This window comes from Falco naumanni, chromosome 3, assembly GCF_017639655.2.
Source record: "Falco naumanni isolate bFalNau1 chromosome 3, bFalNau1.pat, whole genome shotgun sequence".
NCBI classification, from domain to species: Eukaryota; Metazoa; Chordata; class Aves; order Falconiformes; family Falconidae; genus Falco; species Falco naumanni.
This window is the reverse complement of record NC_054056.1, coordinates 34,091,245-34,107,612: the sequence shown is the minus strand read 5'-3', so window position 1 is coordinate 34,107,612 and position 16,368 is coordinate 34,091,245. Positions and strand designations below refer to the sequence as shown.

The 16,368-nt window shown below is 38.6% G+C and overlaps 1 protein-coding gene across 5 annotated transcripts in view; it reads left to right on the top strand.

The window, feature by feature from the left end:
• PTK2 (protein tyrosine kinase 2) overlaps positions 1-16,368 on the top strand; it is a 224,032-nt gene that overhangs the window by 11,796 nt on the left and 195,868 nt on the right. For all 5 annotated transcript variants that reach the window (XM_040588398.1, XM_040588393.1, XM_040588395.1 and 2 more), the window contains exon 2: positions 3,500-3,558. The gene's annotated coding sequence lies outside the window, so the exon portion shown is untranslated. The remainder of the gene's footprint in view (positions 1-3,499; positions 3,559-16,368) is intronic.

Genomic DNA, 16,368 nt, shown 5'->3' with positions numbered 1-16,368 from the left:
CACAGCATTGTGTCCACGCAAATAGTGCCTTTGAGTTGGTCTAGATTTCAGTAACTGCCTTGACTGTTCTGGGACTTTCCTGAAGGCCATTTGTAGGTCATTTGTCAGTAGGCTGTACTCGGGGTTGTGTTGTACTGTTCTGTGTAGGTTTCTTCTTGGTCCTACTGCTCAAAATGCTCCAGGCAGGTCCATTACACTCATTGCTTGAAATGTAGAGGAGCTGTGTATATACAGTTGTTAAAGCAAGATACAGGAGAGTACCTAAAAAACTATGTGCACAGGAACAATAATACTGCAGAAAATTAGTTATTATGTCGTATCTCTGCTAAAGAAAATACTACTTGTGCCCAGAAATTGCTGTTGCTGTTCTTCCACTGCATTGGCAGAGACCTTGAAGTCTTTCCTGTCTAGCTTGATCTTTTGTGGTGTTTTCCTGTTACTTGCTGTAGTGCCAATGGGGCATCACTAGAGACCAGATATCATCATGTTAAATGTTTTACAAGGATTAAAATGTTGCATCACACCAAATTGTTTTGTTTGCTTTGCTGATGTGGATCAGAGGTAGGAGAGGGAAGTGAAATGAGTAATGTTGATATTTAGTGGTCCAGTTTCAGCTTTGTGAGGCTTGAGATGAGGAATTGCTGTATTGAAATGGAATGAAGGATTAGGAGAGGAATTTGTGAAGAGTGAATTAATGGAGTGATTAGAAAAGAGCAGAGGACAAATTTTTTTGAACATGTTCAAAGAGCTTTAAAAGTAGCAGAAAACATGTGGATGCTAAGGGATGAACTCCATGCCTAGAAGATATTTTAAGATTTTTATTCTTGAATGCTAGTAATTGGCTCATGTCTTCAGTGGTATGCTTGGTGAAGAAGTCAAACTGGAGAGGGAATGGAATGATGCTGGAAGATAAAACTTAAAATTTCAGAGAGTCTATGTGTATGCTTAGATCTACAAGTATGCACTCTCTTTTATTTGAAAAAAACAGGAAGGTATATGTGTGATTTTTAGGAAGAAAATAAGGTAAGATAGTGATAGGTAAAACTGAGTAAAAAAGATAAGGAAACATATAAAACTGGACCGATGGATGACTTTCAGCCAGTTGGAAAAAGTCTAAAAAGGAATAGTTTTTCACAACAAAAGATGTGTTAAACTTAACATTTAAATATCGTCAGTTTATTGAAAACCTTTTCCTTGTGGAGAAATGTAGAAAAAATTTCAAAAGCTATGAAAACCTCCTTTCCCACCCCCCAGCAGATGTATTTTGTTTTTTTTTTTTACTTTAAATAAACCATTTTATAAGGTACATAGGTTTTCTTATTTCTTTTTACAAAAGGTGGAAATAAAAGCACAATACTTTGCTTAACCCAAACCACTACTTCTATTTAATCTCCTTTTGACCACTTTAGAAGCTTTCAGCATTTATCCCTATTAGAATGAGACTAATTGCTATTTTAAGAAGTGTTACAACTGGCCAAACTTGAGCTGAACATAGGAGAGTTCTTGCTACCACCTGCTTCCTAAGTAATTATTAAAGTAAACCTGCAAAAGCAAATCTTGGGAAAGTATGCCTGGAAACAGCTGCAAGTGTAACGGAGATGGTCCTCTATTTGGATTGTCTCTGACTATGTTACTCTCCTAGTAGCTAATGATGAGAAGAGAGGCCCTTTATCTGTGCTCCAGGGTTGCCATCCAACATCAAATCACAGTAGCATGCGTTTGTACCCTGAGTTTTACACACATGGATAGTTCTATTGAAAATCAGGGGGATAACTTGTGTGGAAAATTTAACATGCTTCTGTTTGCATTATTGATGCCTAAGCAATTAAAATAATATTTTTCTATTATTTGTCTGGTGCATTTTTGATGTTGCATGTGAGCAAGTCCCATGGTATTACACACAATTATTTTGACAAATGCTTTAAGGGTGCTGTTGACGTAACTTCCCAGAGTGGGGAAAGGTCATTACTGTCGTCCTTGGAAATTAAAAGTAGCTTTTGCTGTATCAGAAAACATCTTTAATTGAATCAATAACTGCATGGTTTCTTAATCTGAGTGCCTTGTGAGCAATTTCCCTCTTCAAAAAGGGTTTGTCATGATGTCATTCCCATTGTGTTAATCCTTGGTGTTTTCACAAATTGTCCCAAATCATGACTAATTTCATAAAAATATTCAGAGCAGACATGACTATCGAGAAAGCTGTTGTTGCTGCTCAGACTGCTAGAAATAATGGGACAGCAGGCTGATGTAACAGATTCTGTGTTAACTTTAGAATTAGTATTTTGAGGCAGTGCCATTCCTCTTATGTGCCACCATAAAAGCAGTTCAAGGTTTCAGTGATATTTTTTCTGATAGTATGAATGTATGTTTTTGGTGAGTGTCTGTGACTACTGTGGCTTTCATGTAGAAATTCAAGTATTTTGGTTTTCTTATTTTTCTCAGTTTATTATAGCTTAGATGAACAGTTAAAAAATTTCTCCACAGTTTTTAAACTTTTTTGTTGTTCTATCTCATCAGGTTCTCTTCTGTTGTGGAAATCTTTTGGCCTTTGTGTGTGGGAAACACTTTAAGTAGCCAAGATGAAAAAGGTTCAGAAACAGTTCTTAAAAATCAAATTTTAAATGCTTAATATGCAAGCTTAGGCTTTCTACTGGTACTGCCTTTGTCCCTATAGTATATTGTTTGAGAGGCAAAAGAGCGAAACCAACTAGCCGAGTAGCAACGCTAACTGTAGGTTACTGGATTCTGGAGTTCTTTCAGATTGATCATTTCCTTAAAGGATAAAAACCCACAACTGTTTCTGGACAGTGTATTACATGTGTGTGTTGAGCTATATCTGTATGTATTCGTTACTTTAGCTAAAAACTGGCGTGGCTGTCCTGTGATGCACGTACCCTGAGGAAATAAATGCTTTTCACTAGTTCCTCCCACACATATTTTTTTTTTTTTCTCCAGGGAAGCACTCTTTCTAATTCTAGATCTGGATGCTGCGAGCATTTTGAATCACTCAATAGGGTTTTCAGTACTCATTGAATTATTGCCATTAAATGTATGCTAGCTGTATTAAAGGTTCACTTAAGAATCCTTTAACCTTCCTTCTTCAAAATACCAAAACCATACTACTTGTGAGATTCGTAGATTGCTTTAATGGGACCTACAGGTTTTCTGGCAACTTACTTTCTGAAGTATCTATTTTGAGTTCAAATGTAAGCCCCTGGCTTCTACTTCTAAGAACTTTTTTTGTGTGTTTTCTTTTTTGTTTGTTTTTCTAGTTTTGGTGTTTCGGTTTTTTTTTTGTTTTTGTTTTTCCCCGGAGGACTCCTAGCTAAATAATCTGCATTTGTAAAGTAGGGTATGTACTGGAGCTTGTTCCTTTTGGAAGGTTATTTAGTCTTCATAATAAGAATATCAGCTACTTGCTGTTATGTTTATTGGATATTTGACTGCTTTGATGTTAGGTCATGAAAACTTCCTAATCAATTTTAAATGTTTGTTTCAGATTTCATGTTTCATCCTGTATTGAGCACCCACTGTTGAGAGCTGGAAAGTCTACTTAAGGTATGTAGAACAGCTAATGATTTCACTTTCACGCAGGGTTTTAGTGATAAAACAATTACAGTTGAATCTTTTTTTTTTTTTTAAATAGTGGCTGTTAAACCAGAATTTCTTGGTTTCTCTTTTTCCCTGTGCCTCCTAGAACAGGCCTTTCTCTGACATCCCATTTATGGCCCTTTCATTCAGCCTGAGTGATACAGAGATGGGTGGACCTGGGCAGCAAGTAATTTATTGTGCATGGGAGGAATTTGTAAGGTGTTTTTTCACCTACCAAACCTACTTAGTTGTAAGTTGTCTGACCCAACAGACATGTTGGAGTGAAATGTTAATGAATTTCTTTTCTTATATTTTGCTTTTTTTAATACATAAAAATCTGTGTTAAGCAAAATCTTCTCTGTAGGGGCACTTGGCCTAATCTTAAGTAGTCTAGCTATAAGTGGGACTAAGGAAGTTGAATAGCCACGGTATTGTTTGTTTTACAGGAATCTGTTTCTGGTCTCCTATTTTTTTATCCTGGTTTTGATTCCTCTTCTTTCCAGGGTGAATGATTATATTTGAAAACTTGAGTTTTATTCCTCAGTATACTTGGAATTTCTGACTTCTGTTTTTATTGCTGTTGACATACGTGGATGTTTGGAATATTCTTACGTTTGAGGGTGGCCAGAATAATTTGTTGGATCCTCTTTCTTTTTTTTTTTCTGGTTTGTGGGTTTTGTTGTTTTTTTTTTATTTTCTACAGCTTTCCCTGTGGTTGGTGGTTTGGGAGCCTGTATTCTGTTACTTTTTTTTTTCTTTTGCTTAGGCTTTGTCAGATAACAAAACTCATCTGCTACTTCAGGAGCACTTTCCCATCCAACTTGCTGATGCAGGGAGCCTTGTTTAAGACTTAATATATAACCTCTTTTAGATTACATTAATGTTTTCCTTGCCTGGGCTGTAATACACTTGAGAACAAACGAGGTGTGTCTGCTAGCATTTCACATGGACTAGGCCTTTCTACTGGGGCTTCATGCTGTTACCTTGCAGTTCAGCTTCAGAGTATTGCCTCTCCAGGATCTCTCTGTATTTTCACCTTCAGGAAACAGCAGAGGGTCACTTACATCTCCTATCTAAATTTGCAGGGGTGGATGTTTTTTATTCTTCAGTAACTTTTTTGCTTAACTTCTTACTGAGTGGTCTGGGAATTAGTCAGCCCTTCTTAAACTCCAGTTTTCAAGTTTATGGTGATTAATTGCTTCTCCTTTCTACTTTCTCCCTTCCCTTTTCTGGTATGGGATGATGTTTGTTTGTATTATGTGATTAGCTTTTTCCAAGGAATTCTGTCTGCTTTCACTACTGCAAAGAATAAGTTGAGTAGTTTAAAAAAAATAGTAATCTTCAGTTTTGACACCTAAACTGGAAAAAACCAAAGTACTTCAGTTTGAACAAAAAGCACCAGTACTGTTGTTTTTACTAAGACTAAAACTTGCTGCCTTATGTGTTCTGTTATTTCTGAATTAAGATTCAGATGGAAGCGCAGACATTTTAGAAATATTTTCTGAACATGGAAAACTAACAGTGTGGGAAACGAAGAAAACAAGGTGTCGGGGGGTGGCAAAACAGGTCCCCCTCCTCAGTTTGTCATGTATAAAGGCCTGTGATTTTTTGTTTTTTTTCTTATGCTTCCTTTCATTTTGTTTGACCTTTTAAAAGGAACAGCTATGACTGTTGTGATGTCATAGTCAAAAAAGCACTGAAGCCATTTGTTCTTTGGGATACGTGGTTTAAAGAAGGCTGAAATGAGTCAGTCTGGTAAACCCATGACAGCTAAGTATTTATTAGTTTGTTAGGTAAATATCCTGCAGTACCTTCCTAGATAAGACTTTATAGAAAACCAGCCCTGTGAATAACAAGGCAGTGAAATGTAATGGCAAGTAGGAAGAAACAGCAAAAGATCTTAAATGTAAATTGCAAGTACTTCTGACTTTTCAGGTTTACATTGAGGTATGTGTATTTTTTCTGGCTGGAGCTTTGGTAGGAGGAAGGCATTAGTGCTGCTCTACTCTTTGAAATCGGTATTACATATGCAAATAGTCAAAATGACAGAAAAATGTAAGGAATCTCTTGCTTACCCAGCTGCTTTATAAACTGTCATTTTAAGTCTTGTATTCATATTGCAAAAAGTTAAGCTCTTACGTGTATCACATTAGTGTCTTTGTTATGCTATCACATACTTTGTTCCACAGAACCAGTAACTTGTTTGGTACCAAAAATATACTTGTCTATTCACTGCACTCTTAAAGTCCTTTTCTTATAGGATGGATTTTTCCTGTTAAGTTTGCCATGGTAGTACTGGCCTTGTCCATTCACCTTACAGTATTATTAGTATCTGTGTTGGATGGAGTCGCAGAACTTAGGATCAAAGGTTTAAATTTTGGGTCCCTGCTCAGATGTGCCATTTTTTTGTTGTGACACTTAAAATGTGCACTCAAATCAGAAATATCACTGTTTTGAATAGCACCTGAAAGTACTTGGCAGTTCTGTATTTAACCCTCCAGGTATCAAGGCATGTGGTCCGTGACAGAAAAGCATGGTGATTGCAGAAAAATTGACTAAATGACTCTACTAACGTTATCCAGAAACCCTGAATGCCTAAATTATACTTAATTGCTTCAACTCATAAAGGGTTCTTTGTTGTCTTCCTGATGCTAGTTAGTTATTCTTTACCTGGTCAAAAGTGGTGTTTTGCAGGACTTGGTATTTGGGGCCAGTTATGTTTAGTATCTTTATCAATGATGTAGACAAGGGAATGAAGTGCACCCCCAGGTGGTTTGTAGACACCGAGCTGGGCAAGAGCGTTCATCTGCTTGAGGGTAGGAAATCTCTGAAAAGGGCTCTGGACAGGCTGGCTGGATGGGCCAAGGTCAACTGTATGAGGTTCAACAAGGCTCAGTGCCGAGTCCTACACTTGGGTCAGAACAACGCCACGCAGCACTAAAGGCTTGGGGAAGAGGGGCTGGAAAGCTGCCTGACGGAAAGGGACCTGGGGGGGCTGGTTGACAGCTGGCTGCACATGAGCCAGCAGTGTGCCCGGTTGGCCAGCAGCATCCGGGCTCGCATCAGGAACAGTGTGACCAGCAGGACTAGGGCAGTGATCGTTCCCCTGTACTTGGCACTGGTGAGGCCAAACCTTGAATCCTGTGTTCACTTCTGGGCCCCTCACTACAAGAAAGACATTGAGGTGCTGGAGCGTGTCCAGAGCAGGGCAACGGAGCTGGTGAAGGGTCTGGAGCATGAGTCTTGTGAGAGGCAGCTGAGGGACCTGGGGTTGTTTAGCCTGGGGAAAAGGAGGCTCGGGGGAGACGGACCTTATTGCTCTCTGCCATTATCTGAAAGGAGGTTGTGTCAAGGTGGGTGTCAGTCTCTCCTCCCAGGCGACAAGTGATGAGAACAAGAGGAGGTGGCCTCAGGTTGCACCAGAGGATGTTTAGATTGGATATTGGGAAAAATGTCTTCCCTGAAAGGGTTGTCAGGCATTGGAACAGACTGCCCAGGGAAGTGGTTGGGTCACCATCCCTGAAGATACTCAAAAGACCGCTAGATGTGGTGCTTAGGGACATGGTTTAGTGGTGGACTTGGCAGTGCTGGGTTAATAGTTGGACTTGATTGTAAAGTTCCTTTTCAACCCAATGATTATATGATTATTAGCAAATGCGGAAGATGGGTATCAATAGAGGTATTATGAGCAACAATTTTCTTTAGCTTTATAATTCTGACTTCCTCCCCAGGCCAGCCTTTATGCACTGAATTGGTACAGGGATTCTGTAAGTAAGAGTACATGTGATAGTATGTGTATTTACTGTGCTTGTGTTTTCAAAGGTATTAGACAGCTGTTGACAGTAAGTCATGCTAGCACTTCCACCTAAGAAGCAGCTTTCAAAAGATGTTTTCCTGATCACATCCCTATTCCAAGTGACATCAGATACTTTCTGACTTTATGGTTTTATTTCTATTGAAATTCACATAGTATTTGATGACCAAGCTTGTTGTATCCAGCATAGCACTTGTTTAAGAACAGTATGGCAGATTGATAAATCAACGTTCCTTTTTATCTCTTACAGTAAGAAATGCTTCCCTAATGAAATCTTAAAGATCCATGTTTTCTGTATATTTTGGACGTTATGCGTGTAATCTTGTGTTAATACTTGCAGAGCTTTTCCCTTGTTGAAAAAAACTGTTTCAAAAGCTTTCAGTTTGAACTTGAATCGAAAGAAAAACCACTCTGTTCTCAAGTATCAAGGTAATTAATGTACGTTGTTTCTTGCCAATAACACCTATGTGCTTATGGCTCCTCCTGGCTTCTGAAAGTGGAATTTTGCTTGGCTTGCTATCTGATACATAATTGTAGACTTTGGGGAATTGGAGTAAGATGGACTTTTCCTCCAAGGTTATGGTAAACTTCAACTTTTTCCAAGCAAGCTGGGTTCACATGTGTGTGTGAGTTCACCAGTGGTTCAGTGTGGAACATGCTCTTCTCTCTGGCTGGATTCGTACTGTGAAGGGCTCTGTGCTCTATCTGAGTTGGCAGGCATCACCAGAGTTTTAAAAGCGGTGAACTTGGATGTAATAAACACAAACCATGCCACGTGGTGCCTAGTGCCTTTCTGAACTTTGTCCTGGCCTTTGCTCAGCATAGCTGTTGTTCCTCAGCCTCTTGCCCAGAGCAACTGTTGTCTTTTACATAGAAATAGGCTGAGGGTAATAAATTTCAGTGCTTGTGATATTCTTCCTAATTGTCTCATCCCTCAGTGGAGTTTAATAAAACCTCTGCCTGTGTGGACATATCTTGGAATATGTTAAAGTAGAATGAAATAGGGTTTTAGTCTTCCTTCTGGAGGTACCAAAGGTCTTCTGTATACCAAAATTACTTGTTTTGGTTGCTAGCCCTTGTGGTAAGTGTCAGTAGGGCAGTATAAAGCAGAAAACAAAGTCTGAGTCTGTAAATAGTACTCCTTTGTAATACTACTTGGATGGATCTCTAGTAGTACATTCTGATGATGCCAGGAATAGCCCTGTAATGCTGCTGCTACCTTCCAGACTTTTTAAATTGCAGATTTCTGAATGGTTGTCTCTAGTTAAATATCTATGAAGCTTTTCCCTATACTTCAGGGCCTTAGTCTGTATGTTGCAGCATTGCTTCAGCTTGGAAAGGTTGAGACCTTTTCATAGAATATATTCTTGTCTAGGGGCAACTAACTTTTTGTCTTCATCCCAGCCCTGCAAATGCATACCTGTTCAAGTTTGTGCAACCTTGTTGATGTGTTCCAAATCAGTAAGAGGAGTTTTTGTATCTGGAATCAAGCATGCCTGTACGTGTTTTAACTGTTATGGTGGTAGGCTCTTACTTATAGTTGTAATGAGGGTGGATGAAACCCATTTTATTGGTCTAAAAAGCAAAACTAACTCTGTTTCAATATGGCTATTCTGTTCCATCCCACTAAAGTATTTTCACTTCTCTAAAAATAGGCATAGAGCTTTTGGGAATGCAGGGCTGTATTTGCAATAAAGTTCACTGTAGCTCTGTTTCTGTGGAAACACTTCACTTGCTCACTTGTAATGTATAATCATCCTTTGATGCTGTATTTTGGCTAATCTATTAGGATCTGTACTACCTGTGATTTGCTGCAGGAAATGCATTAGACTGTTTTAAGACTGGCCTAGGAAAGTTTCTTAAAGCAGCAGGATATTCTGAATCATTCACGAAGACCCATTTTTATACAAAACGGTCATTGATAATGTGCTCCTTGCTGCTAGGTGGCTGACTTTTTAGCTTTTCAGTACATCCAGATTTCAGACACTTAGTGAATCAACAATCAGCCTCGCACCTTGAAAAGTGTGTTACCTTCCTGCTTGTAAGAAGAAAACTTGAATTTTCTGGGAGCATCAAAAAGACCAAAATTTGAGCCAAACTGTCATCTTTTCAAGGCTTGAAAAGTTCATTTTTTACCTGTAAACAGAGTTAGATTTGCCAGGCTTCCTGTTATTCTCTGTGATGGTGTTTTTTATTGGTATATAGCCTCTTGAGTTGTACTTGTAGAGCAGGTTGTAACGAGCGTGCTTGTAAGAGGAAAACCAGTGGGTATAAACGTATTGACAAGTCATAAAATACCGTGCAAAAAATAGTGGCCAGCCTCATAGGTGGCAGGACCAGCAAGTGAGAACCCAGGGAGTGGCCAAGGTTGGTTTGTGTGTGCTGTAGTACAGGAATGTTCTGGGTTATTTCCTGGCAGACACTCAAGGAGAACTTCCTCTGAAGAGAAGCGGTCTCAAGTGCACTTCCTGAGATGTGTTCTAATTAGCAATGCCTGAGATGCAGGGAATTTCACTCCTCAGGAAATTCTGGGCTTATAAATATTGTGCTGTACTCCAAACAGGACCTGATGTTCCAGGTTAACCCTTATCAGCATTGTATAAAGTGAAAAGTTTACTTATGTCCATTATTTTTGGCACCCTGTGTTCAGAAGTCCCAACATAATACTGGTTTTTCATTTATTTTTCCCCTTATCTCTGTAGTCTCAATAGTTCCTGTTCACTTTTGATTTACTAAAACCTTGCAATTTTCTGTGGTGATACTGCCTTGCTAGTAAACTCATTTTGTATATGCAAGGCTGGTTACTCTTACCTAGTTGTTGTAAAGCTGTTGGGTGGAAATCGTGTGACACAGTGTTAAAGCCTCTGATACAACTTCTTTCCTTCTCATGTATTTGTAAGACACGTTACCAGTTCTATGTGAACAGTCAGTATAAATCCTTTCAAATTGGCCTGACTATCTCTTTATGCCTAGTTAATTTGTAGTCAATTGGTTTTGCTTACTGTTACTTCTTTAGGACCTTGAGTAGTGTACGTATTCCCAGTGCACCATAATTCTTTAGATGGAAGTTTCTTTTGAAAGTATTCTGTTTTGGAAATGCTGTGTTTTCATGTACTTGAATGTCATTCAATCAATTTACAGTAGGCAAGGACTAGCAGAAATAGTGGTTTATTTTTGATGTTGTGTACTGTCCACACATACTGCTGTCTTGGGTATAGAGTAAATGACCCTCAGAAGTGAAGTGATTTTCTTTTGTTTTTTAGTGATGGCTATGTATCAGGTTGTGGGGTTTCTTGTTGGGTGGGTTGTAGGTGGTTTTTTTTGTTGGTTTTTTTTTTCTCCTGTGGCAAGAAGTAAAGCAGTCAACTTGAATTCCCTCAGTGAGATTCTGGACAAATGCAGCTTGGGAAGTGTTTCCTTCTTAAGGAGCATGAAGAGGACATGAGAAGGCAGTAAGTGTCATATCACTGCACCCATAAATGAATGCATTAAATGAGATACGATGCTCTGTACCAAGCGAGAGCCCTGATTGCCCAGCAGAAGCTACTAATAGCTGTTTCGGGTACCACTGAAATACTACCCTTTAACAACATCTGGAAAGCATATTGTAACACAGTCTACTCACAGCTGTATTGTGGAAGGTGCAGTCTTGGAATTGCTTACTAAGATTCCCATTAAAAATGGTAAAATAGTATTTAGAGTGTAGAAAGGAAAAGGGCACTTAGTCATGGCTGTCAACAGAACCCCAAGCTTGGCATTCCAGGTTATTTTTGTACGTATTGTAAGCAGGTGGTTGTGTTGTCATTTCTCTCTTTCAGGATCAGTCTACTCAGTTTAACTTTCAGAGTAGGATGATAAAAGCTTGGCAGAATCATAGGAAGTGTTAAGGCCCAGAAGATTTGGGGCAGCTGTAATCCTGGAGTTCTGCCTTTCAGCCTATTCTTTTATTCTAAATAATCTCTACAAGGGCAATATCGAAAATGAATGGTAGGCTTTTTCTAATAGTGTAATACTCATGTATTTAAACTTTCCTCTGTTTCTGGAAGTCTTTTCATGGTGTTTTGCTAGTAGTATTACTGAGAGTCTGAACCATATTGTATCCCAGTTATTTTAAGGAGAACTGTTCAGACTGTACTCTGCCTTGAATGTATACTGGATTTTATAAATTGCTTTACATGTAAATTTTAGTTGGACTCTTATTATGGTGAATGATTTACCTTAGAAGTCTCTGCATAATATTTTTTGGTTTTGAAAAACAAAGCTGCAAACAGGATCTTAAGTTGCATCTCCTTTTTGCATGGTGTTCAGGGCTATGTATTAGCCCTTCTTTAATAACCTAAAATTCCTGAGCATAAGGTGTACTTGTATACAGCCTTGTGCTTCTAGCTCTGTGCTAAATCCTAAACAGATGGGACCCTAAATGAAGGTGGCAGTTAATCTATGGCCTCTACATCTTTTTTGGGGAAGGCTTTTATGAGTGACGTTTTCCATTTTATTTTGAGGCCCGCTTTCCCCAGGAGACCTTGTATGGGTGTAAGTAGTCAATAAAGAACAGGGCATCTGGTGCTGGTGGTGAAGCCTGGGCTTCAGTTCAGAGCTTTCCTGTTCATAAGGCTTGCAGAGAAGCCAAGCCAAAGCTACCTGGAAGTCTTGCTTGGGGTGTATGTGTATGGTGTGAAACTTTTACCAGTTACTCTTTCACTTTTTGAAGGAAAAGGTTAAGGGTTAGAGCTCTATACTAAATCCAGAGCTCAAGTGACATAAAAATTACTGAATCTTGCTGCTAATACAGGGACTTAATATTTTTTATGTTGCTTTTGATAATAAGCACGTAGCTCTGGAGACAAATGTAAATGCAGCTCTTCTCCTGGAAGGGAGAAAGAACAACACAAGGAAAACAGTAAGTTACATTGCTTAATATACTGGTGGTCTGTGTATCCATAGTGATGATAGCACAAAAACCTGCACAGAATGCTGCTACCATCACTACAATAACTATACAAGCAGCACGAGTGATACAGGTCAGAAGATGATGTTTTAGCTTTTCTAACTAAAACTCCCACTTGAAAATATGCTTATACAAAGAAAATTTGTGATGGCCATATTCAGAGGAGCATCACAGATTTGAGAAGTAGCTGAAATAAACAAATACAGAGTTCTTTTAGCTTGTAATGCCTTTCTAACACAAGTTCTACATCCCCTAATTCTTAGTGGAAAAAGTGTGGAAGCACTGAAGTGGGGAGGAGGGAGGGTTGTGTTCAGTCAGTAGGCTATCTGTTAAGTACAAGAGGACATAATCCCTTCTTCATTCAAATTCCTTACCTGGTTGATATTTTTAAACAACATATTTAATTCCTGAATTTGCATCTGAATGGTAAAATACTTTTGGCAGGAAAAAACTGTTGTTTGAGTGATTTGGATGGAGTTTAGTTTAAAATGTATTACTTTAGCATGAACTTTTTTCCCCCTTCCTTCCAAATAATTTTTCAAGAGAAATCAGTGGGAACTTGCAAACATTTGAAAAGCAGTTTGTAGGAAGGATACAAAGCTTGGTCTCACATCTAGAATTTCTGCTCTCATAGAGGTTATAGTTAATTGTAGAAGATTATAGAAACTGAACAAAAGACTTGTTGCTTTTGGGATGGTAGAACTATTCTCAGTTGTCTTAAGTGGCAGCAATGCATAATTTCAGAAAATTGCCACATTTCAGTTAAATACTTGTTTTCGTCTCTGCAGCATCCATATGTTCTATATAGCTGGTCTGATGACTTCATTGAGGTCAGAGGATCTGTTCAGGAAGTCCTGGTAACTTTGCATTTCCTTATTGTTACTGTTCTCTTGTATCGTTACATTTGCCTAAAATGTATTTTGAAGCAAGAACATGTCTTGATTTGTCTGCCATACCTCAAATTTCTAAAGAATGCAGAAATTTGAAGGAGGGAAGCAGGGACGTGAGCAATTCAAGGACAAGGAAAACTCTCCAAGCCTACTTTATTCCCTGTGGTAGAAAAAGAAATATGTGGGAAAAATTTGGTTTTGGACTTTTGGATTATGCAAATAGTGGCACATACATGCCATTTGTAGCTTAAATGGGGTGGTTGTTAACAAATCTTTGTTAAAAGCAGGAGAGTAAAAAAAAAAAAAACTACATTGAAATATTCGTAGTATGTATTTGAGGCTGTTGGTAGTGCACACTGGTATTTATTTGACTTTGTGGTTTATAATATATAAACTAGGTAGATAACTTCTGTTACTTCTTTAACTCCTATGCTGACTGCAAATTAAGTACTGATTTGTGTATTGCTGGTCTTTAAGCTTGAAGGCCCTTCTGGGTTGTGATTAATTCATCTCCAGCTTATACTTAAACACATGTGGTTCTGAAAACAAGGAATCTGAGTTACAAATTTCTGTATGTTTTATACATGTGGTTCCCATTTAACTGATTTCATGAACTTGAGGCTAGCTAGTTTTGCTGTGCGAGTTAATCTTGAAATGCTTGTAAATATGAAGGGGAAATAAGGATAGAACAAAACAAGAAATAAGCTACTGCCTATGTGCTTTCTAGTGTGAAAGTAACATTATTTGCATGTAAAATACTTGGAAACTCCTCACATTTGCTATTCATGCTGTCCATCTCATGGCATTCAGTTTTCAAAAAGGCCAGAAGTCAGACCTCAGTTTTCTGGGCCTTTCAGTCACAAATGTCAGTATTTAGCCAGTAATATCAGGGCTGTAATTGTGTCCATGAATGTTCCCAACATAGGTTTCTGCTAGCTTTTTCTCACAATTTATAAATGTGAACTAAATTGCATCATCTGTCATGGTTTTCTTCAATGAGAGGATTTTGTCACTGAAAATATATTTTCGTGGCTGTTGTATGAGGCCATAAGAGGTATGATAAAGTTTTTTATGATATTTAAAAGCATTTGCATGCATATTCATTTAGTTCTTAATGTTACAATTGATTGCCTTTCATTTGAATAATGTGCCTATCTTTAAAGGGTGTTGTGGCAGAGGTCCATCGGGTCTCTAGTCTTGGTCATAATGTGAAATTGAAAAGTCCACCAGCAACTGTTTCATAGAGGGCAGCTGTTAAGTTCAGCCCTTGAAAAGAGCTGCTTAATGCGTGGAAGTCTTGTCTTTAACTTCTAGCAGCTCATCATCATCGGTGTAACATAGTGGGATAGCCTTAACTCTTCAGCAGGTAAAGTCGGTTGTGCTTTTGTCTTTGAGATGTAATTGAAAAGCTGATCTTAGCCTTAGGACATGAGATGTAATATAGGTTGGCTCCATCGACCAGCAGTTTATAAGGAGACAAGGTGTCCATTGATGATCTGCATGGAAAGGACTGCAAGTCATTTTATGGCAAAACTACTGTGTTTGCTTACCACAATTGTAAAAGCAACACATTTTGCATTTTGGAATGGTTTTAGTTTTAGGGTTTGGGATGGAGGCTGGGGAGATAGTGGAGAGTTAAGTCGTGCAGGATTAAGTCTTGGAAGGATGAGGTCCATAGTTTCTCAGTGTAGCTTGGTATTTTTATACTTCAGGGAAGAGAGAGAGGAGCTGGAGCTTTATATTCTTTTGGTATTAACTTCTTAGAAGCCAAACCAGATAATATTGTTCCTCAGAATTTTCAGAAAGAAATGTTCTGGATGCAGGACAGGTCAGGAAAGTAAAACTTTGATGTTCTTGCATTCATGTGAGTGCTTGGGAAAGGGGTGTCAGAATGACTAACAAGTCACTGCTGTCACCCTCAAACAAGTCACCCTCAAAACTGCACTTGATGATTTTTGGAACAGTGTATAATTTGTCAACTTTAAATTTTAGAGCTGTATGTAATTGCCAAACCTGTTGACATTGGCTAGTGTCTGCAGACAGATGTGAAGATGTCCTAATTAAAAAAGTCTGTGTGTGGGGGGAAAAAACCTGAAATCTTTTTTTTCAGTATTTTTTTCCTGAGTTGACCTAAATGAATTTTAGCAAGCATATTTTAATCATACATCATTAGGATAAGCCTTTTTGTGTATGTTCTCTGTAAGAGGTAGTCTGGACCAAATCATACCCTTCTTCCCTGCCCAGGAACTCCCTTGGACAGGATGAAACCATAAGTCACCACCTCTGACATTACACTTTGTTCTCTATGGTCATGTTCTCAGTGACAGTGTTGTCTGTTGTTACCTGCTTTCCTGAATTAGACTTGAGCTGCATGCCACCTCTCTGTTATCCTCTCCCCCATGCTTTTTTGGCCACAAACTGGTTCCTTGCAAACTCTGCATAGAGGCAGAAGCTTCGAAACACATTTGAATGCAGCTGCTGATGTTAGGCTGCTGACATCAGTGACACATAGTATGCCCCCCCAAAACTGGTAAGCCTGGAACTCTGAACCATCTGGAGTACTATGATACTTCTTGCCAGCTGATTATAAGGAGGTGGGGTTGGGGCTCAGGGGTTAGCCAGAATGGCTGTCAGGAGGCAGGTAGTGGCAGGCCAGATCAGTTCCATGAAAGATTTGCTACTATACAAGTGCATTAGATAAACTGGTCACACTGATGGCTGTTTTGCTTTCTTCTTGTTCAGGGGTGTTCAGAGCACTGTGGTGGTGTTGAATGTATGGGTGTGGGGTAAATAATGCTTTAATAAACTATTCAGAAAAGTTTCTTGATTTTTACATTTTTAATATGGTGTTTCAAAGCAATGTATATATTTTAATATTTTAAGAAGGTAAAATAGTGTTGGAAGTGTATAAAGTGGTCTTGTGTTTTTGGATATCCTATTAAGCACCATGCTGTGCCATTCATCTGCATCATAGTCTTGCTTTTTAAATTTGGAAGTTTTCTGGCATTGCTTTCCATTTTCATTTGCACTGTAAAAAGTGAAGTGATCTTTACAGCTGCTGAGTTGAGGCTAAGTTTGAAAACTTACAAAAATATCCTGTAAGGGGATGGGATTCATGTGGCTAA